Consider the following 24666-nt stretch of genomic DNA (forward strand, 5'->3'; position numbering starts at 1 on the left):
TTTTTCAGACTTCCAGAAATGTTGAGAGATGAGCACAATGAATATCCATACTAATCCACTCCTGACAAACACACATAGGTGAAGTCACACTTAACCTTCTGCCGTATTTGTTTTAATCAGAGGGAACTTGAGTGCTTATAACTTTAGGAGAGAGTGGTTTTGTTTTGGAAGTTCTCCGAATAAGTACGAATGGACTAAGAAAAGTCTCCTGGGCCACAGGCACTCTCTCCTGGAGACCTCATCACAACCATTGCAGTGACTTCCAGAAATTAGACCCTTACATTTGGAAACATCACTCATTTAATTCATGTGTATAGGCCCCAAGTATCAGTGTGGCTGTAATTGCTAACTTGCCAACATTCACAAAATTCTATTTCAGCCTAACTTCTTCCCTGGCTCCTTTCTGTCCTGTACGGAGAAGGGCCCCCTCTGGGGGCAGTCATGTTGCCATGAGAAGTCCATTCTGTTTAAAATCTTCCACCACCTGTTTAGAGTGTCTTATTTGGATAGCCAGAGCTTCCTAGACGTGGCTCTGATCCGCATCTGTCATGAACTTGCAAATAATTCTTCCAAAGACTTCGTGTCTTGGAGCCCAAGATTCACCCCATATCCTGCCAGACTGTGCATGTAAATACGCCAGGGGAAAACAAAAACAAAAAATAAAATTATTGTGTGTGTATATATACATACTTCCCTGGTGGCTCAGAGGGTAAAGAGTCCAACTGCAATACAGGAGACCCAGGTTCAATCCCTGGGTTGGGAAGATCTCCTGGAGAAGGGAAGAGCTACCCACTCCAGTATTTTTGCCTGGCGAATCCCATGGACAGAGGAGCCTTGTGGGCTATATATACACATGCATACCAGGGGCAGAGTTGGGGGAGAGGCATAAAGAAAAAGAAACAACAGAAGTGATGACTCTAAGCACAGCACCAAGCACAAAGCTAGCTCTTATTATCAAATGTTACAGCCAGTATCAAATGTTTGCTACTATCATTGTTGTCACTGGTAATTAAAACTGGACCAAAAGAGCTTTAAAATCCAATCATGAAGCACAACTCTGATTTTAGGTCTGATCTTCATCTAATGGGGCTGATAGTCCCCACTGTATATTAAGAGCTAACATTCACTCAGCATTTACTATGTTAAAGCACTATGCTAGGCACTTACCAGGAATTATGTAACTCTACCAGTCACACTGTAAGGTAGGTGCAATTATTAACCACCTTACAGATGAGGAAATTGAGGCTTAGGGAGGTAAAACCTGCTTCCAAATCAGAGAAGCAGTGGTGTTGCCATATAACCTAGTTTTCTATGACTCTTCGCTATGGCATTGCATACATCGCAGGGTCCAAAAGAGATCGTGGTTATGAACTTGGCAATTGTAAAAGACTGTTTCAAACAGACTCCTTACTGCCCTTGGCCAATGTGCTGTACTCCTAGGAACCCCCTCAGAGGGTGAAGGAATGACAGGAAATTGATAGTTGGGAGCCACTGATTAGAGAAGGGTCTTTCTCTTCTTTTATGCTGACTGCTGCTGCTGCTACTGCTAAGTCACTTCAGTCGTGTCCAACTCTGTGTGACCCCATAGATGGAAGCCCACCAGGCTCCCCCGTCCCTGGGATTCTCCAGGCAAGAACACTGGAGTGGGTTGCCATTTCCTTCTCCAATGTGTGAAAGTGAAGTCGCTCAGTCGTGTCCGACCCTTAGCGACCCCACGGACTGCAGCCTACCAGGCTGCTCCATCCATGGGATTTTCTAGGCAAGAGTACTGGAGTGGCTTGCCATTGAACAAGTGGCCAAGACTAAGGAAATAAAACCGCGTGGCTACGGTTCTGCCCCCCATAGCCTCATTCTGAAGTCCTCACTCCTAAAAAGTCTTAGCACCGTGTGTTTCATACTCCAAAGCTGTACTCACATACAGTATTTCATTAATAAATGTCAGTTCATGTGGCAGCAATGGTGATTCAGTCACTGTCAGTTCTTTAGCCTTGGTTAATCATAGAGATAGATGTTAACATAGCTTACTAAACCTAGATCTTTTTCATTACAGGGGACTGGAATGCAAAAGTATAGCAAACACCCTCTTCCAACAACACAAGAGAAGACTCTACACATGGACATCACCAGATGGTCAATACCGAAATCAGATCGATTATATTCTTTGCAGCCAAAGATGGAGAAGCTCTATACAGTCAGCAAAAACAAGACCAGGAGCTGACTGTGGCTCCATGAATTCCTTATTGCCAAATCCAGACTTAAATTGAAGAAAGTAGGGAAAACCGCTAGACCATTCAGATATGATCTAAATCAAATCCCTTATGATTATACAGTGGAAGTGAGAAATAGATTTAAGGGACTAGATCTGATAGATAGAGTGCCTGATGAACTCTGGACAGAGGTGCATGACACTGTACAGGAGACAGGGACCAAGACCATCCCCACGGAAAAGAAATGCAAAAAAGAAAAATGGCTATCTGGGGAGGCCTTACAAATAGCTGTGAAAAGAAGAGACGCAAAAAGCAAAAGAGAAAAGGAAAGATATAAGCATCTGAATGCAGAGTTCCAAAGAATAGCAAGGAGAGATAAGAAAGCCTTCCTCAGCGATCAATGCAAAGAAATAGAGGAAAACAACAGAACAGGAAAGACTAGAGATCTCCTCAAGAAAATTAGAGATACCAAGGGAACATTTCATGCAAAGATGGGCTTGATAAAGGACAGACATGGTATGGACCTAACAGAAGCAAAAGAAATTAAGAAGAGGTGGCAAGAATACACAGAAGAACTGTACAAAAAAGATCTTCACAACCAAGATAATCACGATGGTGTAATCACTCACCTAGAGCCAGACATCTTGGAATGTGAAGTCAAGTGGGCCTTAGAAAGCATCACTACAAACAAAGCTAGTGGAGGTGATGGAATTCCAATTGAGCTATTTCAAATCCTGAAAGATGATGCTGTGAAAGTGCTGCACTCAATATGCCAGCAAATTTGGAAAACTCAGCAGTGGCCACAGGACTGGAAGAGGTCAGTCTTCATTCCAATCCCAAAGAAAGGCAATGCCAAAGAATGCTCAAACTACCGCACAGTTGCACTCATCTCACAAGCTAGTAAAGTCATGCTCAAAATTCTCCAAGCCAGGCTTCAGCAATACATTAACCGTGAACTTCCAGATGTTCAAGCAGGTTTTAGAAAAGGCAGAGGAACCAGAGATCAAATTGCCAACATCCGCTGGATCATGGAAAAAGCAAGAGAGTTCCAGAAAAACATGTATTTCTGCTTTATTGACTATGCCAAAGCCTTTGACTGTGTGGATCACAATAAACTGTGGAAAATTCTGAAAGAGAAGGGAATGCCAGACCACCTGACCTGCCTCTTGAGAAACCTGTATGCTGGTCAGGAAGCAACAGTTAGAACTGGACATGGAACTACAGACTGGTTCCAAATAGGAAAAGGAGTACATCAGGTTGTATATTGTCACCCTGCTTATTTAACTTACATGCAGAGTACATCATGAGGAATGCTGGGCTGGAAGAAGCACAAGCTGGAATCAAGATTGCTGGGAGAAATATCAATAACCTCAGATATGCAGATGACACTACCCTTATGGCAGAAAGTGAAGAGGAACTAAAAAGCGTCTTGAAAAATGTGGAAGAGGAGAGTGATGAATGTGAAAGAGGAGAGTGAAAAAGTTGGCTTAAAGCTCAACATTCAGAAACTGAGATCATGGCATCTGGTCCCATCACCTCATGGGAAATCTATGGGGAAACAGTGGAAACGGTGACTGACTTTATTTTTTTGGGCTCCAAAATCACTGCGGATGTTGATTGCAGCCATGAAATTAAAAGACGTTTACTCCTTGGAAGGAAAGTTATGACCAATCTAGATAGGATATTAAAAAGCAGAGATATTACTTTGCCAACCAAGGTCCATCTAGTCAAGGCTATGGTTTTTCCACTGGTCATGTATGGATGTGAGAGTTGGACTGTGAACAAAGCTGAGCGCTGAAGAATTGATGCTTTTGAACTGTGGTGCTGGAGAAGACTCTTGAGAGTCTCTTGGACTGCAAGGAGATCCAACCAGTCCATTCTAAAGGAGATCAGTCCTGGGTGTTCATTGGAAAAACTGATGCTAAAGCTGAAACTCCAATACTTTGGCCACCTCATGCGATGAGTTGACTCACTGGAAAAGACTCTGATGCTGGGAGGGATTGGGGGCAGGAGGAGAAGGGGACGACAGAGAATGAGATGGCTGGATGGCATCACCAACTCGATGGACATGAGTTTGAGTGAACTCTGGGTGTTGGTGATGGACAGGGAGGCCTGGCGTGCTGTGATTCATGGGGTCGCAAAGAGTCGGACACGACTGAGCGACTGAACTGACTAATAGAGATTGCTATTGCAGGTGAAAGACATGTGATAAGAAAAACCTGAAAAAAGTGTCTTTAAAGTGATGTGCATACCTCTTCCAACCAACTTTCCTCCTTACTGCCATCTGGAAAAAATAATGTAATGAACGGAGCTCAAGCAGCCACACTGGACCATGAGAGTCACACCCATAAATAGGGGGTGCCTACAAAGTTGCTAGATCGCTGGCAACTTTATGGAATTCTCATATTTACTCTTTGCTCCCCAAATCCCATACTTGCTGCTGCTGCTAAGTCGCTTCAGTTGTGTCCGACTCTGTGCGACCCCATAGACGGTAGTCCACCAGGCTCCTCTGTCCCTGGTATTCTCTAGGCAAGAACACTGGAGTGGGTTGCCATTTCCTTCTCAAATGCATGAAAGTGAAAAGTGAAAGTGACGTTGCTCAGTCGTGTCAAATCCCATACTTACGTGCAAGAAATAGACCTCATGTGTTTAAACCATTGTTGAGTTGGCTTTTCTGCCACTTGAGTTGAACCTAATCCCAAAGGTTATTCCTTTTTTACTTTTTACTTTCTTTTTCTTTATATCTTTTTACTTTCCAGGTTCCAAAATGTCCTTTCTGTAAACTTTTCTATTCTCCTTGTTCTTAAGTATTTATTTACCAAATAAAGTAAAAAGCACTGCTTTTTGATATTTTGACCTTTGGGGAGAAAGTGGCTATAAATATGTGTCCGGTCTACCATCTTTATTCAGAAGTCTGCACGCATGTTTTCAGACATTTAAACAGTATAGTGAATAGAAAGTTCCTAGTCTAGGGCCTTGTACAGTGCAGACACTCAATAAACAAGAGTAATCACTGTGTCTCTCTCATCATCCTTACAATTGCTATTATTTGAAATGCTTTATCTAAAGGTCCCACTAAAATGCCAATTGAAAAACAAACGCTATGCCCTCTATGTATTTTGTAGCTGTGCTAATCTAAATCACACATTTATTGAACATATTTCATAAATCAAGAGAATATATGTAGTGACAGGGGATTTAAAGAGCCTGATTTAGCTCCTCTAGGCAACAAAGTATGTTTTGTTGACCTAGCAGAAAGAAAACGTATCCTACGCCAAAACAAAGTAGTTCCTCTGCCATCTCACTTCCTCTTGGGCTAGGTTCTTGAAGCTACAATCTAATTCTTATGATAAAGTTCACAGAGAGAGAGGCATGTAGGTTAGGTCTGCTCCTCATTGCTGTGTGAGTTTGTGCACCGGTGTGTGAAGGAGGAGGTGATGGGGGCCTTGAAGATGCCATGGATTCTGTTGACAGGCTGATGGAACAAACAACACTTGAAGTTTCATTTCACCTCCTGTTTCCACTGGGTGCTTGGCAATGAATCTTAACTTGGTCCTCCAGTTATTCAGCTCAGAGTATGAGGATCATTTATTATTCCTCTTTGAACCTCCAAATCTCTTTTTTTAGAAAGTTCTGGACTTACCTGATGGTTAAGAATCCGCCTGGTGATGCAGGGGAAACTGATTTAAGCCCTGGTCCAGGAAGATCCTACCTGCCCCGGGGCAACTAAGCCACAACTACTGAGCCAGTGCTCCAGAGCCCCTACCCTGAAAGAGGCCACCACGGTGAGAAGCCTGTGCACAACAAAATGTAGCTCCCGCTCGCCGGAACTAGAGAAAAAGCCCATGGGCACTAACGATGAGCAGTGCAGCCTCAAATTAGTAATTAATTAGATGTTCAACCGGGACTTCCCTGGCAGTCCGGTGGTCAGGACTCCCATGTTTCCACAGCAGGGGACACAGGTTCAATCCCTGGTTGGGGAACTAAGATCCCACATGCTGCCTGACCAAATAAATAAACCGTAAAAGAAAAAAACGGCGATGGTCCCTAATCTTTTTGGCACCAAATCCCGGTTTCGTGGAAGGCAGTTTTACCACAGACAGGAGGGGAGAGTGGCGGGGGCGGTGGTGGGGGTGCTTCAGGTGGTGAGGTGAGCTCGGGAGCTGCGGGGAGCGGCAGAGGACGCCACGCTGGCTCGCCCGCCAACCTCAGGAACAAGTCAGCGGTGGGGCACTGGGGGCCCGGCTCCGCAGCGTTTTCTTCTATCCTTCGACTTTGGGATTCAGTTGTTAACACACTAACTCACGTCCAGACCACAGGTCTGTTTTCCCAGCTGCGCTTACCTGCAGTCAATTGTGTCTTCTGAAAACATTACGTGGAAAATTCCAGAAAGAAACAACGCCTGAGTTTTAAACTGCTGCACCATTCCGAATAGCGAGGCGAAATCTCGTGATATCCTGCTTCGTCCCACTCGGGACGAGAATCCCATTTGTCCAGCATATCCGGATCGACTGTCCCGGATATCCCAGTGCTCCTGTTCAGATAATCCTCATTTTACTTAAAAACTGGCCCCCAAGTGCACGAGGAGTGATGCTGGATGTTCGATTATGATAAGGAGAAGCCGTGAAGTGTTTCCTTTAAGAGAAGAGGCGGAAGTTCTCGACCTCAAGCGGGAAGAAAACAATCCTATGCTGAGGTTACTAAGATCGACGGTAAGAACAAATCTATCCGTAAAATTGTGAAGAAGAAAGAAATTTGTAACAGTTTTGCTGTCGCCCCTCAGACTGCAAAAGTCACGGCCACAGTGTGTGTTAAATGCTTAGTTAAAATGAAAAAGGCATTGCTTTTGTACAGTAAGGTATTTTAGAGAGAGAGACTGCATTCTCACAACTTTTATCACAGTATATTGTTATAATTTGCCTTTTTTATAGTTAGTAATTGTTGTTAATCTCTGACGGTGTCAAATGTATAAGTTAAGTTTTATCATAGGGATGTATATACAGGGGAAAAAGTGTATATATACATGGGCCAGTACCATCCCTGGTTTCAGGCATCTGTTGGGGGCCTTGGAATGTATCCTCAATGAATAAGAGGGACAACTATATATTTCCACCCAGGGCTGCAGAGATGAGGTTTTAATAATGACAGTTAATATTCATCAAATATTTAATAGGTATTGCTATGGGGTCACACAGAGTCAGACACGACTGAAGTGACTTAGCAGCAGCTGCACTGACCAAGTCTCTCACACATATTATCCAACCTATATTCTGACATAGATACTAATATCAGTGACAGTTACAGCGAGGGAATTGAGAAGCAGTGGAATAAGGTAAATAATATTGAGTAATTAGTATGAATCAAGAATGATTGTTCAGGATACTTCCCTGGCAGTCCTGGGAACCGCTGCAACTAGAGAACACCCTCGCATAGCAATGAAGAAGCAGCACAGCCAAAAATAAATATTTTTTAAAAACCTAGAACAAATTTATTAAAACAGGGAAACAACAGCTAACATTTTTGCGTATTTGCCACATGCCTGGCTCTGTCTCGCCCTTTATAAGCAATGACTTTAGCTCATTTAATTCTGTGAAGAACAATCATGAAATAGGTAGTGAGATGTAGAATACACAAACCGACAATGGCTGGACCATCTATGACAGTAGGACTCTGACCCACAACCTCTGCAACAGCCAGTCCAAGAAGCCAAACTACAATGTCTGCAACAATTGGCCCAGACTTGCCAGGATTTGATGAATGACAGCCAAGTGCCCTGTATTTTGTTTTTACTTCCAACCCAGGACCAAACAGAGAAAGCCAAATATGAGCCGAAAACCCATAGCAAAGTATGCCTGATTCTATTTAGCCACACTCCCTCCACTTTCCCAGCTGATACCCTGCAATCAGAGCACACCTGAATCTCTTTTCTTACTGGAAAGTGGTGGTGGCTGATTCCCCTGAGTAGCAAGCTCTGAGTTAGTTACTCTGCTCGTTCTCACTGGGGTCAGCTTGGTTCATTTCTAACGTAGGACAGTTTAGGGCCCTTTTGCAGAAGACAAGAGGCACAGAGAGGCTAGGAAGCAGATACCTGAGTCACAAGGATGGTAGTTATCAGAGCTGGGATCCTATCTCTGGCGACAGACTTCCCTGGAACTCCACCTACTGACCAAAGGCAGCCCTGGGAGCCCGAGAAGGAAAGCAGGTAGGGATCATCCAGAGCGATGTGTGTGATTTGTGATGCGTAGATTTACCAGTACATTTACCAAGAGGCTACACTGAGCTGTTGCTGTTACTCTTTTTCAGGAATCAATCTGATTCTTTAAAGAAACTACATGAAAGTCGTTCAGTCATGTCTGACTCTTTGCGACCCCATGAACCACAGCACGCCAGGCCTCCCTGTCCATCACCAACTCCCGGAGTTCGCTCAAACTCATGTCCATCAAGTCGGTGACGCCATCCAGCCATCTCATTCTCTGTCGTCCCCATCTCCTCCCACCCCCAATGCCTCCTAGCAACAGACTCTTTTCCAGTGAGTCAACTCGTCACATGAGGTGGCCAAAGTATTGGAGTTTCAGCTTTAGCATCAGTCCTTTCAATGAACACCCACGATTGATCTCCTTTAGAATGGACTGGTTGGATCTCCTTGCAGTCCAAGGGACTCTCAAGAGTCTTCTCCAGCACCTAAGAGGAACTTTATTGCACTCTGGGAAAAGGTGAACTCCCGCCCTGCCCTCAGGCCTAGGGTCAGTTCAGTTCAGTCTCTCAGTCGTGACCGACTCTTTGTGACCCCATGAATCACAGCACGCCAGGCCTCCCTGTCCATCACCAACTTCCAGAGTTCATTCAAACTCATGTCCATCGAGTCGGTGATGCCATCCAGTCATCTCATTCTCTGTCGTCCCCGTCTCCTCCTGCCCCTAAAGGCAATTGTTCCACACAAGTCTAAACAGAAAGGGGGGCGGGGGTTGGAGTGGGTACTTTATTGGGATGTACTTCAGAAGGGATAACTCCAGGTTATTCTTGAAATCTGAGAGAGGACACCTGACTTTTGAATACTGCCAAGGAAATATACTAGCCCTCCCACCCCTTATCCAAGGGGAATGCATTCCAAGATCTCCAGTGGATGTCTAAAACTGCATATAGTACCAAGTCCCATACAGTCTTTCTTGGTATTCATGAGGAATTGGCCAAGGACTCCCACCCCCCAGTCCCCAAATCCGCCAGTGCTCAAGTCCTTCATATGAAATGACGTAGTAGTTGCTTTCACATGATATGACCTTGTATACTTTACGGGGTAGTAGATTACGTCTAACACCAAATACGATGTAAATACGATGTAAATAATATGTAAATAATAGCAAATACAATGTAGCAAAAAGTGTTAGTCACTCACTTGTGTCCAACTCTTTGGGACCCCATGGACTGTAGCCCACCAGGCTCCTCTGTCCATGGGATTCTCCAGGCAAGAATACTGGAGTGGGTTGCCATGCCCTTCTCCAGGGGATCTTCCTGACCCAGGGATGGAACCTGGGTCTCCTGCATTGCAGGCGGATTCTTTACCATCTGAGCCACTAGTTCAGTTCAGTTCAGTTCAGTCGCTCAGTCGTGTCCGACTCTCCGCGACCCCATGAATCACAGCACGCCAGGCCTCCCTGTCCATCACCAACTCCCGGAGTTCACTCAAACTCATGTCCACAGAGTCGGTGATGCCATCCAGCCATCTCATTCTCCGTCGTCCCCTTCTCCTCCCGCCCCCAACCTTTCCCAGCATCAGAGTCTTTTCCAGTGAGTCAACTCGTCGCATGAGGTGGCCAAAGTATTGCAGTTTCAGCTTTAGCATCAGTCCCTCCAGTGAACATCCAGGATTGATCTCCTTTAGAATGGACTGGTTGGATCTCCTTGCAGTATAAGGGACTCTCAAGAGTCTTCTCCAACACCACAGTTCAAAAGCATCAATTCTTCGGCGATCAGCCTTCTTCACAGTCCAACTCTCACATCCATACATGACCACGGGAAAAACCATAGCCTTGACTAGACGGACCTTGGTTGGCAAAGTCATGTCTCTGCTTTTTAATATACTATCAAGGTTGGTCATAACTTTCCTTCCAAGGAGTAAGCGTCTTTTAATTTCATGGCTGCAGTCAGCATCTGCAGTGATTTTGGAGCCCAAAAAAACAAAGTCTGACACTGTTTCCACTGTTTTTCCATCTATTTCCCATGAAGTGATGGGACCAGATGCCATGATCTTTGTTTTCTGAATGTTGAGCTTCAAGCCAACCTTTTCACTCTCCTCTTTCACTTTCATCAAGAGGCTTTTGAGTTCCTCTTCACTTTCTGCCATAAGGGTAGTGTCATCTGCATATCTGAGGTTATTGATATTTCTCCCAGCAATCTTGATTCCAGCTTGTGCTTCTTCCAGCCCAGCGCTCCTCATGATGTACTCTGCATATAAGTTAAATAAGCAAGGTGACAATATAGAACCTTGACGTACACCTTTTCCTATTTGGAACCAGTCTGTTGTTCCATGACCAGTTCTAACTGTTGCTTCCTGACCTGCATATAGGTTTCTCAAGAGGCAGGTCAGGTGGTCTGGGATTCCCATCTCTTTCAGAATGTTCCACAGTTTATTGTGATCGACACAGTCAAAGGCTTTGGCATAGTCAATGAAGCAGAAATAGATGTTTTTCTGAAACTCTCTTGCTTTCTCCATGATCCAGCAGATGTTGGAAATTTGATCTCTGGTGCCTCTGCCTTTTCTAAAACCTGCTTGAACATCTGGGAGTTCATGGTTTACATACTGCTGAAGCCTGGCTTGGAGAATTTTGAGCATGACTTTACTAGCGTGTGAGATGAGTACAATTGTGCGGTAGTTTAAGCATTCTTTGGCATTGCCTTTCTTTGGGATTGGAATGAAGACTGACCTCTTCCAGTCCTGTGGCCAGCGCTGAGTTTTCCAAATCTGCTGGCATATTGAGTGCAGCACTTTCACAGCATCATCTTTCAAGACTTGAAATAGCTCAACTGGAATTCCATCACCTCCACTAGCTTTGTTTGTAGTGATGCTTTCTAAGGCCCACTTGACTTCACATTCCAAGATGTCTGGCTCTAGGTCAGTGATCACGTTATCGTGACTATCTTGGTCATGAAGATCTTTTTTGTACAGTTCTTCTGTGTATTCCTGCCACCTCTTCTTAATATCTTCTGCTTCTGTTAGGTCCATACCATTTCTGTCCTTTATCGAGCCCATCTTTGCATGAAATGTTCCCTTGGAATCTCTAATTTTCTTGAAGAGGTCTCTTGTTTTTCCTATTCTGTTGTTTTCCTCTATTTCTTTGCATTGATCACTGAGGAAGTCTTTCTTATCTCTCCTTGCTATTCTTTGGAACTCTGCATTCAGATGCTTGTATCTTTCCTTTTCTCCTTTGCTTTTTGCGTCTCTTCTTTTCACAGCTATTTGTAAGGCCTCCTCAGACAGCCATTTCGCTCTTTTGCATTTCTTTTCCATGGGGATGGTCTTGGTCCCTGTCTCCTGTACAATGTCACGAACCTCCGTCCAGAGTTCATCAGGCACTCTATCAATCAGATCTAGTCCCTTAAATCTATTTCTCACTTCCACTGTATAATCTGAGCCACCAGGGAAGCCCAAATACAATGTAAATACTATGTAAACAGTTGCTGATGGGTGGCAAATTCAAGTTCGTTTCTTTGGAATTCTCTGGAATTTCTTTTCCAGAGTATTTTGGATCTGAAGTTGGCTGAATCCAAGGATGCAGGCTCCACAGATACAAAGGACCTACTACCGCATATGCTGTTTTTTTTCTATACTAATGGGTGGGTAACGTGTATAGCATGGATATGAAATGGCACAACTTAGATCGGGACTTGAACCACAGGCTGGGACTCAGACCCAGACAAAACCCAGACTGAGACTTAACCCACTCTTTTTTTTGGCTGCGCTGAGTCTTCATTGTGGTGCTCAGGCGTCTTGCTTCAGGGCCTGAACTGTAGAGCACACAGGCTCCGTAACCCCCGCAGCATGTACGATCTTCATTCCCCAACCAGGAATCAAACCTGCCTCCCCTGCATTGGAAGGTGGATTCTTAACCACTGGACCACCAGGGAAGTCCCAAACCCACTGTCTTTTAATTGAAATCACCCATCTGGTTTCAGGACTTAAGGAAGCTTATATTCTTTATGTCTAACCACAGAAAGAATTCAATGAGAGACAAAGTGAAAGATAAGAAGTGGATTTATTTAGAGAGATACTCCATAGAGAGGCTGTGGTCCATCACAAAAGGAGAGCGCGGCCCTGGGAGACAGACACATCGTCCAACAAACAGAGAATTGGATATCTTGGAAGGCGAGAGGCCTGGAAATATGGGGTGGTTCGGTTTCATGGGCTGGGTAATTTTATGGGCTAGGTAATCTAGGCTAATGAGTGGGAGGATTATCGCAACTGTCTTGGAGAAGGGGTGGGGATTTTCAGGAGTCGGGCCCTGCCCACCCTGCGGCTTTTAAGGGTTGGTCTCCACCGGCCTCGGCGCTGGAGGGCGTGTTCTCTGCCTCATGCTAATGTATTACCACATGCGCATAATGGGGCTCAGGCTCCTGGAAGCCGGATCCACCATCGCGGGCCAAACCTGGTTCAAGCCGGTGTTTGTGGTCTCCAGGCTCTGTCGTTCCTCTCCGGTTTCACGTACGCTGAACAAAGGTGTGAGTCACCACCCAGGACGGAGGGAGGCAGCGGGAGTTTTCATCACAGTGCTCAGAACGGCACCCAATTTAACACTCAGGAATTGTTTACTTCGGGAATTTTCCGTGTAATGTTTTCTGGCCAAGTTTGACCGTGGGTAGCTGGAACCTTGGAAATCGAAGTTGAGGGTAGGAGAAGATGACTAGAATAATGTGTAATTATGAACTCCCTGTTTACAAACAGCTCTGAGGAAGTTCTGCCGCAGAAGGTAAATATTAGTTTCAGTAGGTTAAATGAGGACAGGGAGAGTCTAGGGGACTGAAAGAGACGTGGGATTTTCTTTGCTCTTTGGACTTGTTCTTTAGTTGGTTTTTACTGGGCAAATTTGAATTTTTCTCCCTCCCTCCATCAACAGCTGTTACTTTTTTTTTTTTTTTTTTTTGGCCATTTGCACAACGTGCAGGATCTTAGTTCCCTGATCAGGGATTGAACCTGGGGCCCTGGTAGTGAGAGCGCTGAGTTCTAACCACTGGTCTGCCAGGGAATTCCTGACTTCTGAAGTTTTAAAACTGCCCAAACTTAAAAGATGTACCAGCTACACCTAAATTCTGAGCAGTACAAAGTTATCTGGCAGCAGCAAAAGGGTGTTGGCAAAAAATTAACCAGTCAATCTAAGAAAGAATTGGTATATTTTATTCGAACCAAATTTGAGGATTATAATAACCTGAGAAGAGTATCTCAGAAATCTCTGAGAACTGGTTCACCCATTAGAAGTCAAGACACAGTTTACATAAGTTTTGTTTTTGTTTTAAACAGAAGGCTGTACATTTAATTTTTTTTTTTTTTTTTTTTTTGGAGATGGGGATGCTGAACCATGCAGCTTGCAGGATCTGTCTTAATTCCCCTACCAGGGATTGAGTCCAGGCCCTCAGCAGTGGAAGTGCAGAGTCTTAACTACCAGGAACTCCCAAAATGAACTGTCTTGTTGATGCTAGGAGAATGTTGTTGCTGTTTACGGTTGAGCAGCAGATATTCCTGCTGATGGGGGAGGTTTGGGCAATGCATGGTGTGGATATATGCATAGTTGGGGGAGAGAAGAAACCGAAAGAGAATTTTTTAATTGTTTAAATTTTTCTTATTTTGCCATAAAATGCAAATTTTATTTCACAAAGAGAAAAGGGCACATCCTAAGACCACTCAAGAAAACCAGCCAACCCCCTCGTAACTTCCACTAATAAAAGATGAGGGGAAGGAAGCTTATTGGAAATGATTCCTCTGACAGTGTTTCTTTTATGGAGGGTGCTTATTGCCTTCATTCAGTATGGTCCCAGGGATCGAACCTGGGCCTCTTGAATCTGCAGGCAGATTCTTTACCATCTGAGCCACCAGGGAAGCCCATTCAGTATGGTCAGGGAGATAATTAGAAATACAACTTCTCAGACCCCATCCCAATCAGAATCTGAATTTTATCAGGATGCCAGGTGATTTGTCTGAACTTTAAAGTTTGAGGGCCACTGGTTTAGAAAGCCACTGCCGTTTTCCCAAAAAGCAGCCCACTCTAGATATTTATAAGTAAACTTTTAATTGTAGAATTGTTGTAGATTTACAGAAAAATTATAAAAAATTTGCATACACCTGACACCTAGTTAATATTTTGTATTAACATTTCCCCTATTAACAACTTACATTACTATGGTGCATTTATTTTATGATTAACAAATCAAAATGGATATGATACTGTCACTGAAAGTGCAGTTTATTCATATTTCCTCAGTGTTCCCCAATGTCCTTTCTCTCTCCTGTGATTCCACCAAGGACGATTTAGTCCTCACGTCTCCTTAGGTCGTTTAGATTGTGACTTTTTTGTTTTAATGACCTTGAGGGTTTTGAGGAGTGCTGGTCAGTTGTTTTGCAGGATGTCCCTCGGCTGGGATTTCTCTGCTATTTTTCTCATGATTCATCTGGGGTTATGGGTCTTTGGGGAAAAGACCACAGAGACACAGTACCACTCTTATCACATCAAATCAAGGGTGTCTGACATCCCCATGACTTATCAGCATTGAGGCTGACCTTCATCATCTGGCTGAGGTCCTGTTCATCAGCTTTTAATTTTTTTTTAATATTCCCAATTTAGTGCATATTAACTAAAATTGGTATCAGGAAGGGAACCGAAGGAGACCCCAGACGGCTGCCAGGAGTCCCAGCACACAGAGCTGAGTCCCCAGAGCGCCTGTTCTCTCACTGTCCCTGGAGGTGCTGGCCAAGTCCTCCCGGTCCTGGGTCCCCAGCTTCCACCTCATGAGCTTCCAGACCATCTGAGTATGTGTTTTTCTGGCCTGGATCCAAAAACCTGCTGGAGGCTAATCAGGTCCAGAAACTGGATCGGATCTGGAGTCAGACTGGGTCTGACTTAAACTGGAATGGAGTCAATGTGATGTCGCTGGTGAATAAAATTTTTCAGGCTGAGCTAATAGGTTAAAGTTACTAAAGATAATCAAGAATGGCAGTGCCCTCAGTGAGGTCACTTAACCATCTTAGATAAGCTTATCCATCTATGAGGTGCCTAGAGAAGGGGTTCTCAGCCAGGCACTCTTTGTAACAGGCAGAGGAATAATAACTGAACCTCCTCTACAGTTTCTGGTGACCAGCATGGAACCCTCTGGGACACCCTACTCACTCCAGAGCCCACAGACAGCATCCTGGGAAAGCTGGCAGAAGCCGACAAAGGGTAAGAATTGTTGCCAAAGTCAGCTCTCACAGATGGCAATCTGTGGTGTCTGGTTGATCCAAATTCAGTTGGCAGGACAGACATTGGTTATCATCCTTTCTTTCCCAGGACAGCTGCTGCCTTCTTGTCTCATTTTGTATCCTGAGAACTTGGCTTGACAACCATCAGATTGGGACCCCCAAAACATGGCCAAAATACGGTCCGCACTGCACCTCAGTTTGTGGCTGGGGTCCTACTGACTGTCGCCGCCTCTTGGGAGAACTGTCTAAGTCCTTCTTCCTTTGGCTGTCTTTGGGAGTGACTCTGGATCTGCAGAGGGCAGTCGCTTTTGCCCTCTTTTTGGGGACCTCTCTTGTATTCAGGCAGTTGTTCAATATTACCAGGCAGCATATTTGAAAGGATTTTTTTTTTTAAGTAACTCTGTGGTCATGCTGCTGCTGCTAAGTCGCTTCAGTCGTGTCCAACTCTGTGCGACCCCATAGACGGAAGCCCACCAGGCTACCCCATCCCTGGGATTCTCCAGGTAAGAACACTGGAGTGGGTTGCCATTGTGGAAAACTTCTTTTCTTCCCTTCTAAGTTCTTTGACTGATCTGATAATTAAAATGACATCAGACAGATTAACAGAAGAAAAACAAATGTCATACACCAGGAAACCCCACAAAAGCATGAGCTTCTCTGGCCATCAGGTAGCTGAGGCTTACATACCTAGCTGAGGAGAAAGGGGTAAGGGCCAGGAGCTTCAGAGGGGTGGAAGATGGTTCACAAGAAGATGAGAAGAACAGATGTTTGCTAAACAAATATTTGCCTTGCCATGCTGATAACATTTTCTGATGTTGACTTTAAAAAGTGCGCGTTGACTTTAAAAAGTGCACAAGTTGAGAGGTATGAGTTAAGTTTTATTTGAGGCAAGATGAGGACTGCAGATAGCGCCGAGAAACTGCTCCAAAGAGGCAGGAAGTGGGGTGGTGCAGGGCAGCAGGGAGGTCAGTATACATGTGATTTTGGTGAAGGAGGGATACATGTAATCAAGCTGATATTTTTTGCAGAATATTTCTGCTAGTCATGAGGAGCAGTCATCACCATGAAGGACTTTAGTGCCTTTCTAAATATGAGGAGATACAAGAATTGGGCTCATAAAATCAGCTCCTAAAAATATCTAACTTTAAGAACCTCTCCTGCCAATTTTTCCGTGGAGCACAGAGTGCCTAATTTCTGCTCTCTACCCTGAACTCCTTTTGGAGATGTTGAAAATCAGCAGCTGCAGAAACACGTGATTTAATCCTTGTAGAGGTAGATGGCAAGTGCCAAGTTGTGGTTGACACTGTGTGAAAAGTTATCTCTGGTGGTCGGTCTCTTCCTGGGACTGGCCCCCTATCTAAACTCTTTAAGGCAGGGAAGGGAAAAGGCCAAAGCCTTTGACTGTGTGGATCACAACAAACTGGAAAATTCTTAAAGAGAAAGGAATACCAGACTACCTGACTGAGATTCCTGAGAAATCTGTAGGCAGGTCAAGAAGCAACAGTTAAAACTGGACATGAAACAACAGACTGGTTCCAAATCGGGAAAGGGGTATGTCAAGGCTGTATATTGTCACCCTGCTTATTTGACTTATATGCAGAGTACATCATGTGAAGTGTGGGGCTGGATGAAGCACAAGCTGGAATCAAGATTGCTGGGAGAAATATCAATAACCTCAGATATACAGATGACATCACCCTTATGGCAGAAACCAAAGAAGAACTAAAGAGCCTCTTGAGGAAAGTGAAAGAGAAGAGTGAAAAAGTAGACTTAAAGCTCTACATTCAGAAAACTAGATCATGGCATCAGGCACCATCACTTCATGGCAAATAGATGGGGAAACAATGGAAACAGTGAGAGAATTTATTTTTTTGGGCTCCAAAATCACGCAGATGATGACTGCAGCCATTAAATTAAAAGATACTTGCTCCTTGGAAGTAAAGCTATGACCAACCTAGACAGAGCATTAAAAAGCAGAGACATTACTTGGCCAACAAAGGTCCATCTAGTCAAGGCTATGGTTTTTCCAGCAGTCATGCATGGATGTGAGAGCTGGACTATAAAGAAAGTTGAGCACCAAAGAATTGATGCTTTTGAACTGTGTGTGGTATTGGAGAAGACTCTTGAGAGTCCCTTGGACTGCAAGGAGATCCAACCAGTCCATCCTAAAGGAAGTCAGTCCTGAATATTCATTGCAAGGATTGATGTTGAAGCTGAAACTCCAATACTTTGGCCACCTGATGTGAAGAACTGATTCATTGGAAAAGACCCTGATGCTGGGAAAGACTGAAGGCAGGAGGAGAAGGGACAACAGAGGAGGAGATGGTTGGATGGCATCATCAACTCAATGGACATGAGTTTGAGTAAATTCCAGGAGTTGGTGATGGACAGGGAAGCCTGGCATGCTGCAGTCCATGGGGTCACAAAGAGTTGGACACAGCTGAGTGACTGAAGAACTGAAGTGAGGGAGGGAAAAAATTATTCTTAGATCTGCTGGATCTAATTGTTTTAGCTCAAAATAACCCTTATGGCAAAGTGGCACATACTGGGATAGCATATTCTCCTCCCCTTAGTCAGAAGTTGCCCAAACTGGAAGCTGATATTCAGAGACTCAGACACTGTGTTTTAGGCCTTCTCTTTTACACTAAACTGAAACTAAGACCCAGAGAAAAAGAAAAATATCCCAAAGCCTTCAGGGAAGTATTTACTGAAGGATTCTAAAGACACACAGCTCTAAGGTCTAGAATATAGGAATTTTTTGATGTCCATCTTGGTAGAAGGTCTGGGATTTCCTGGTGGCTCACTGTGTCTGCCTTCAGTGTGGGAGACCAGGGTTCGATCCCTGGGTCGGAAAGATCCCCTGGAGAAGGAAATGGCAACCCACTCCAGTACTCTTGCCTGGAAAATCCCATGGATGGAGGAGGCTGGTGGGCTAGTCCATGGGTTACAAAGAGTCGGACACGACTGAGCGATTCACTTTCCCTTTCACTTGGTGGAAGGTCTACTTCCTGATAAGAAAAAGCGAGGATAATGTCTTTGAATGGCTGGGTCAGCATCATGATATAGTATCATTCAGGTTGCAAGCCAGTTCTTTGAAGAATTAAAAATGACTGTGTATTTGTCATGGGGCTTCCCTGGTGGCTCAGACAGTAAAGAATCTGCCTGCAATACAGGAGGCCCAAGCTCATTCCCTGGGTCGGGAAGAATCCCTGGAGAAGAGAATGAAAGTTGGCTGGTTCCTCAATGTTTTATTGTCATAGAGACCAAAGGCAGTCTTGTTACTAACGTGCTTTTGTTGGGGGTGACTGAGACACCCAAACAGTTGTCTCAGGACTGCTATTAAGACAAGCATAGAGGTTAGATTGACACATCTCCACCGCTTTTCCCTTGGATGATGTGAACTCCTGTGACTCCTAGAAACTTGTGAGGCTATAAGAGGGAGGTTTCAAGAGGGGGATTGTCAGATAAGGCAGGTAGGTTTAAGTGACTCATGTTTGGAATGAAACATTGGCTTTCTTTTGGTCATGAATGGCTGTGTGCACTCTGTCTCTTAGCTTAGCCCACTCTGGTTACTGCCTAATGTGCGTATGATCAGTCCATTCCTAGAAGAGAGGGTAATGAATTCTCTGACCAATATTATTTGAGATAATCAGTGTTTTGCCCAAAGGCTGATTGTTCTGTTATTTTTAAATTAGATGCTTAACTATCTATTTATTTAAGTATAGTTCATTTACAGTGTATTAGTTTCATATACACAGCAAAGTGATTCAGATATATCTACATATAATATATGTATATAATGTCTATACATTCTTTTCAGATTCTTTTCCTTTATAGGTTATTACAAATATTAAGTATAGCTTTCTGTGTTATACAGTAGATCCTTGTTCATTATCTATTTTATATATAGTATTGTATATGTATTAATCCCAAACTCCTAATTTATTCCTCCCTCTCCGCTTTCCCCTTTGGTAACCATAAGTTTGTTTTTATGTCTGTGGGTTTATTTCTGTTTTGTATTTAAGTTCATTTGATTTTTTTTTAAGATTCCACATATAAGTCATATCACATGATAATCATATTTCTCGGTCCAGCTTACTTCACTTAGTATGATACTCTCTAGGCCATGTTGAAGAAAATGACATTGTTTTATTCTTTTTATGGCTGAGTAGGAGAAGGGGACGACAGAGAATGAGATGGCTGGATAGCATCACTGACTCGATGGACATGAGTTTGAGTGAACTCCGGGAGTTGGTGATGGACAGGGAGGCCTGGCGTGCTGTGATTTATGGGGTCGCAAAGAGTCGGACACGACTGAGTGACTGAACTGAACTGAACTGAACTGAATATTTCATTGTCGGTATGTAGCACATCTTTATCCATTCACCTGTCAATCAACATTTGGGTTGGTCTAGGTCTTGGCTGTTGTGAATTACACAACTGTGATACATGCACAGTACATTGGGGGTGCATGTATCACTTTGAAGTATAGTTTTTTCCCCAGATATATGCCTGTGAGTGGGACTGCGGCATCGTATAGTAAGCCTACTTTTAGCTTTTTTTTAAGAAATCTCCATACTGTTCTCCATAATGGCTACACCAATTTACCTTCCCATTAACAGTGTAGGAGGTAGATGTCACTCCTTTTTCTCTACATTCTTTCCTGCGTTTATTATTTTTAGACTTTTTGATGATGGCCATTGTGATTGAAATGAAATGATACCTCAGGCATTCTGGGTCTATGTCAGGTCATGTTCATTGCATCATTAGCACAAATTGATTAGAGAAGTCACAGTCCCTAACACTCCCAATGCTGATTACTCAGCCATAAAGTTGCCATTATGCAGTCCAGTAGGACGATCACTTGGACAATATGTCCTGGATGCCATCCACAAGTATTCTTTGTAAACAAGTTTCCAGAGGCAGAACAGACTAGTCTGTAGACAATAAATGAGCTAATAATCAACTTTCTGGTTTAGAATGAGAGCGTCCCTGGTGGTTCAAATGGTAAAGAATCCACCTGCAATCTGGAGACCTAGGTTTGATCTCTGTGTCGAGAAGATCCCCTGGAGAAGGGAATAGCTACCTACTCTAGTATTCTTGGCTGGAAAATACCATGGACAGAGAAGTCTGGCAGGCTTCCATGGGGTCACAAAGAGTCAGACATGACTGAGCAACTAACACTTTCACTTTTACTGGTTTGGATTGAAATGAGTGGGGAAAACAGAATGTAAAAGACCCTCAATGGCTTACCTATCTCTGGTCCAGTCTTGTGATGGCAGCATTAGCCCCATAAGCCTTGCAGAAGGCCACCACACAGTCTGTGCTGAGCCCCAGCACATAGCAGACCTCCCCAAGGGAGCCATCAACCACCACAAAGATTTTGGGTCAGACTGGTACTATCACCATTCTCATAAAGTCATCTATAAGCTAAGATCATGCTGTGGGACAACTCAGCCTGTGTCCTGCAACTACTGAGCCCACAAGCTGCAACTAAAGAAAGCCCAAGCACCACAACAGAGACAGCACAGCCACAATTTAAAACAATTAAAAAATTAATTTAAAGAAACATGATTTTATTTGTCACAATAACTTTATTAACTCTTAGGATTATAGCTACGACTTACAACAATGGTAGTTGTTGCCCTAAGGCATTATGCTAAAAGGCTGACATGCATTCTTGCATCCAGCCTCCAAAGCTCCTTGAAGTAGGTATTATTACTAGGCCCATTCTATAGGCGAGAAAGATGAGGATTTAAGAAGTGAAGTGACTTGTTCAGTATCAAAGGACTAGTTAAGTGTCAGATTCGTAATGGAAGCATAGGTCTCCTACTGAAGCCAGTGCTTTTGCCTCTCCTTTGGTAGGTGCTCGAGCTGCAGAAAGCAATAAAACACAATGTTTGCCCTCAAACCTGGAAAGTTAGAAGACTCATGTGCAGAAATAATTGTTGAAGCAGAATGTAATCTTTTGCCCATTTTTACATTGGATGATATTTTTGTTGTTGATTTGTAAATAGATATAGATCTCTGTGTAGTCTAGATACAAATCTGTTAGCAGATGCATGACTTACAAATATTGTATCCCATTCTGTTGGTTGTCTTTTCATTTTTTTCATAGTGTCCTGTGAAAAATCAGAAGATTTTAATTTTTTTTAATTAAAAGTTTTAATTTTAATGAAGGTCAGCTTATCTGTTGTTTTCATTGTTGCTTGAACTGTTGTCTAATCCAAGTCACAAAGATTTGCACCTATATCTTCTTCTAAGATTTTTATTGTTTTAGCTCTTCCATTGAGGTCTTGGATCTCTTTTTAGTTAATCTACTATACAGTGGAAGGAAATGTTCCAAATTGGTTCTGATGCATGTTGACTATCCAGTTGTCCTGGCATCATTTATTGAAACAATTATTTTCCCCCATTGAATGATCTTAGTACTCTAGTCAAAAATCACTTGCCCATAAGTATACAAGTTTATTGTTGAATTCCATTCCACTGATATATGTCCATGCTTATACCAATATCACACTATCTGGATTACTCCAGCTTTGTAGTAACTTTTGAGGTCAAGGTATGTAAGTTCTCCAATTTTGTTCTTTCTCCAGATTGTTTTTTATGTTCTGGTTGTAGGCATTGCCATATGAATCTTAGAACCAGCTTGTCAATTTCTATATGTCTTTTTGCTTCTGCCAAGACACCAACTTGGATTTTGATCCTGATTGCGCTGATTCTCTAGATCGATTTGGGGATTCAGGGTAGGGGGAACTCAGTCTATGTCAGACTCCAAGCTAAGCACTCTACTGGCATTATTTCATTGCATTCTCCAAGAGCCCTATGATGTAGTGTTTACTGTGTGCGTTTTACAGATGAGGACAATGAGGCTTTTAGAGTGTCAGAAGTCAGGTTTCTCAAGAAATAAATTCAGAAATGAGATTTTCATGCTGCAGTGTTGTTGGGGGCAGGTGAGAGGGATGTCTCCAGGACCAGCAGCAAGAGGGGAGAGGAGGAAGTTGAAATAGAATGCAGTTACAGCAGAAGCCTCAACTGACCCTGTGCAAAGAGCCGAAGCTGAGATGTCCCTTCAGCAAGGCCTAGAACTGAGGCAAGGGACCAGGCCTTTGTCTCTCCTCATCATTATGAGCTGCCCCAGGACATGGTGTAAGCCTGAGTGAAGCAGCTCCCTTCAGTGGAGGGAAATTGCTCGGGAGGGCTTCATCTGTGAGCAGCTGGGAGCCAACACTCCCAGCAGCTGGGGCGAGTGCCTGCATCCCAGAAGGGAGTCTGGGTGTACTGCTGCATCTACTGGAAGGCTGTTCTCTCTCATCTTAGGCCATGAAGATAGTCAGTGCTGAAGGGTAACATTGGAAGTCCACCAGCCTCACTCCAGACTGTGAACTGGAGTGGAGACTTTATTCCCACATATGTTAATTTACTAATATCGTTTGATTCCATAATCATCCCAGTTAACTTATAGTTTGGACCTAAGAATATAAGTAGATTTTATAAGAAGAAATTTAACTCAAAAATTACAATATTATTTGAGATTGTTTTTGATATCATGCTAAAAGACAGCACATGTTAAAGGTGAGTGTTCACTGTTAAAAAGGAATCTCTAGGACTGATGTTGGTTGCTTATTCTGGCTAAATCTACACTTTGGGAAAAAAATTCCTGTCATTTTAATCCTCTTCTCATTGTTCTCTGAATACTCAGGAAATTTCTTTTCTCAGAGCCACCTGATATTTGAGTTTTGAGTACTTACCTCTAAAAAGATGAGGGCCTGCCCATCCCCAGGCCTCAGAACTCAGTTTGCAGCTGATGGTGATGCTTCTTCTGAGCATCTTCTATGAGCAACGAACCCAGGCAGTGTCCTTCTGCCTGCACTATCTCATGAAATCATCACAAAACTTCAATTGAGTGGGAATATTAATTTCATTTTCTGTGTGTGTGTGTGAAGTCACTCATTCGTGTCCCACTCTTCGCAACCCCGTGGACCTACCAGGCTCCTACCAGGACCTACCAGGCTCCTCCGTCCGTGGGATTCTCCAAGCAAGAGTACAGGAGTGGGTTGCCATTTCCTTCTCCAGGGATCTTCCCAACCCAGGGATTGAACCCGGGTCTCCCACATTGGAGGCAGACGCTTTAACCTCTGAGCCACCATCTGCATTTTACATATGAGGAAACCGAGTCAGCTTGTGGGTTGCTTCCTCCCTGTCAAAAAAGTGGCTTAATAATTAGCTTTGCCATTACAAGGCAAGGAGAGAAGACAGTCATGTCCATCACCTGTCACTGGACCCCTGTGGTCAGCTGGTGTTGGGAGTCGAAAGGGTAAGAGAAGGATCAGTGGATTTTCCCAGATCCCTCCTTCCTCACCTTGGTGCCCAGAAGAATGCAGAAGCCAGACCGCTGCCTTTTTCTCCCCAGGAAGCAGGTGCTCCTGGAAAACTCTGACCTGGATGAAAAAGTGGCCTGGCTATTGGGCCAGCAGCCCCCTCTGTCTTTGAAGTTTACTCCCAGTGGCCGGAGATGCCGCCCAGAAATGCGCACTTCGCGGGCGTCCTGTACAATCGGCTTCAGCACCTGGCCCAGGTGGACAGCGACGAGCGCAGCAGCCCGCCCCACCGTCCCGGCCGCCTTTGACCACCACCAGCAGAGTGCGCAGCGCCATGTCCAGCGCCCGCACCTCGGCTCTGTCGGGCCACACGATCGCCTTGCACATCGCCCTGTGCCTCCTTGCCCAGGCCTGCCAGGGGCTGTGTGCACGTGTCCAGAGCTGCAGCTGCTCCCCAAGGCAGGGCTCCCTATGAGGCCCCCCTTGTCGCCTCTCTCAGGGCTTCTAGGCATGTCAGTGGGGAAGCAGCCAGAACGTGTAACAACTTCCCTAAGTGGGTGCTGATAAGTATACCTCTTCACGGGCTAAGGGCTCTAGTCCCTGTTGAAGGCTGTCTTGCTTCTGGAGATTTTCTAAAACCCTACTTTGTTTTAAAATGCATTCATCCTGGTTTGTAATTATATGTATTTCTGGT

At 44.0% G+C, this 24666-nt stretch overlaps 1 pseudogene; it reads right to left on the reverse strand.

The window, feature by feature from the left end:
• Positions 1–439: 439 nt before the first annotated feature.
• Positions 440–24359, reverse strand: LOC148774441 (uncharacterized; annotated as a pseudogene).
• Between the last annotated feature and the right edge of the window lie 307 nt (positions 24360–24666).

This window comes from Moschus berezovskii, chromosome 22 (assembly GCF_049115385.1).
Source record: "Moschus berezovskii isolate FMDL1 chromosome 22, NW_MosBer_1.0, whole genome shotgun sequence".
NCBI lineage: Eukaryota > Metazoa > Chordata > Mammalia > Artiodactyla > Moschidae > Moschus > Moschus berezovskii.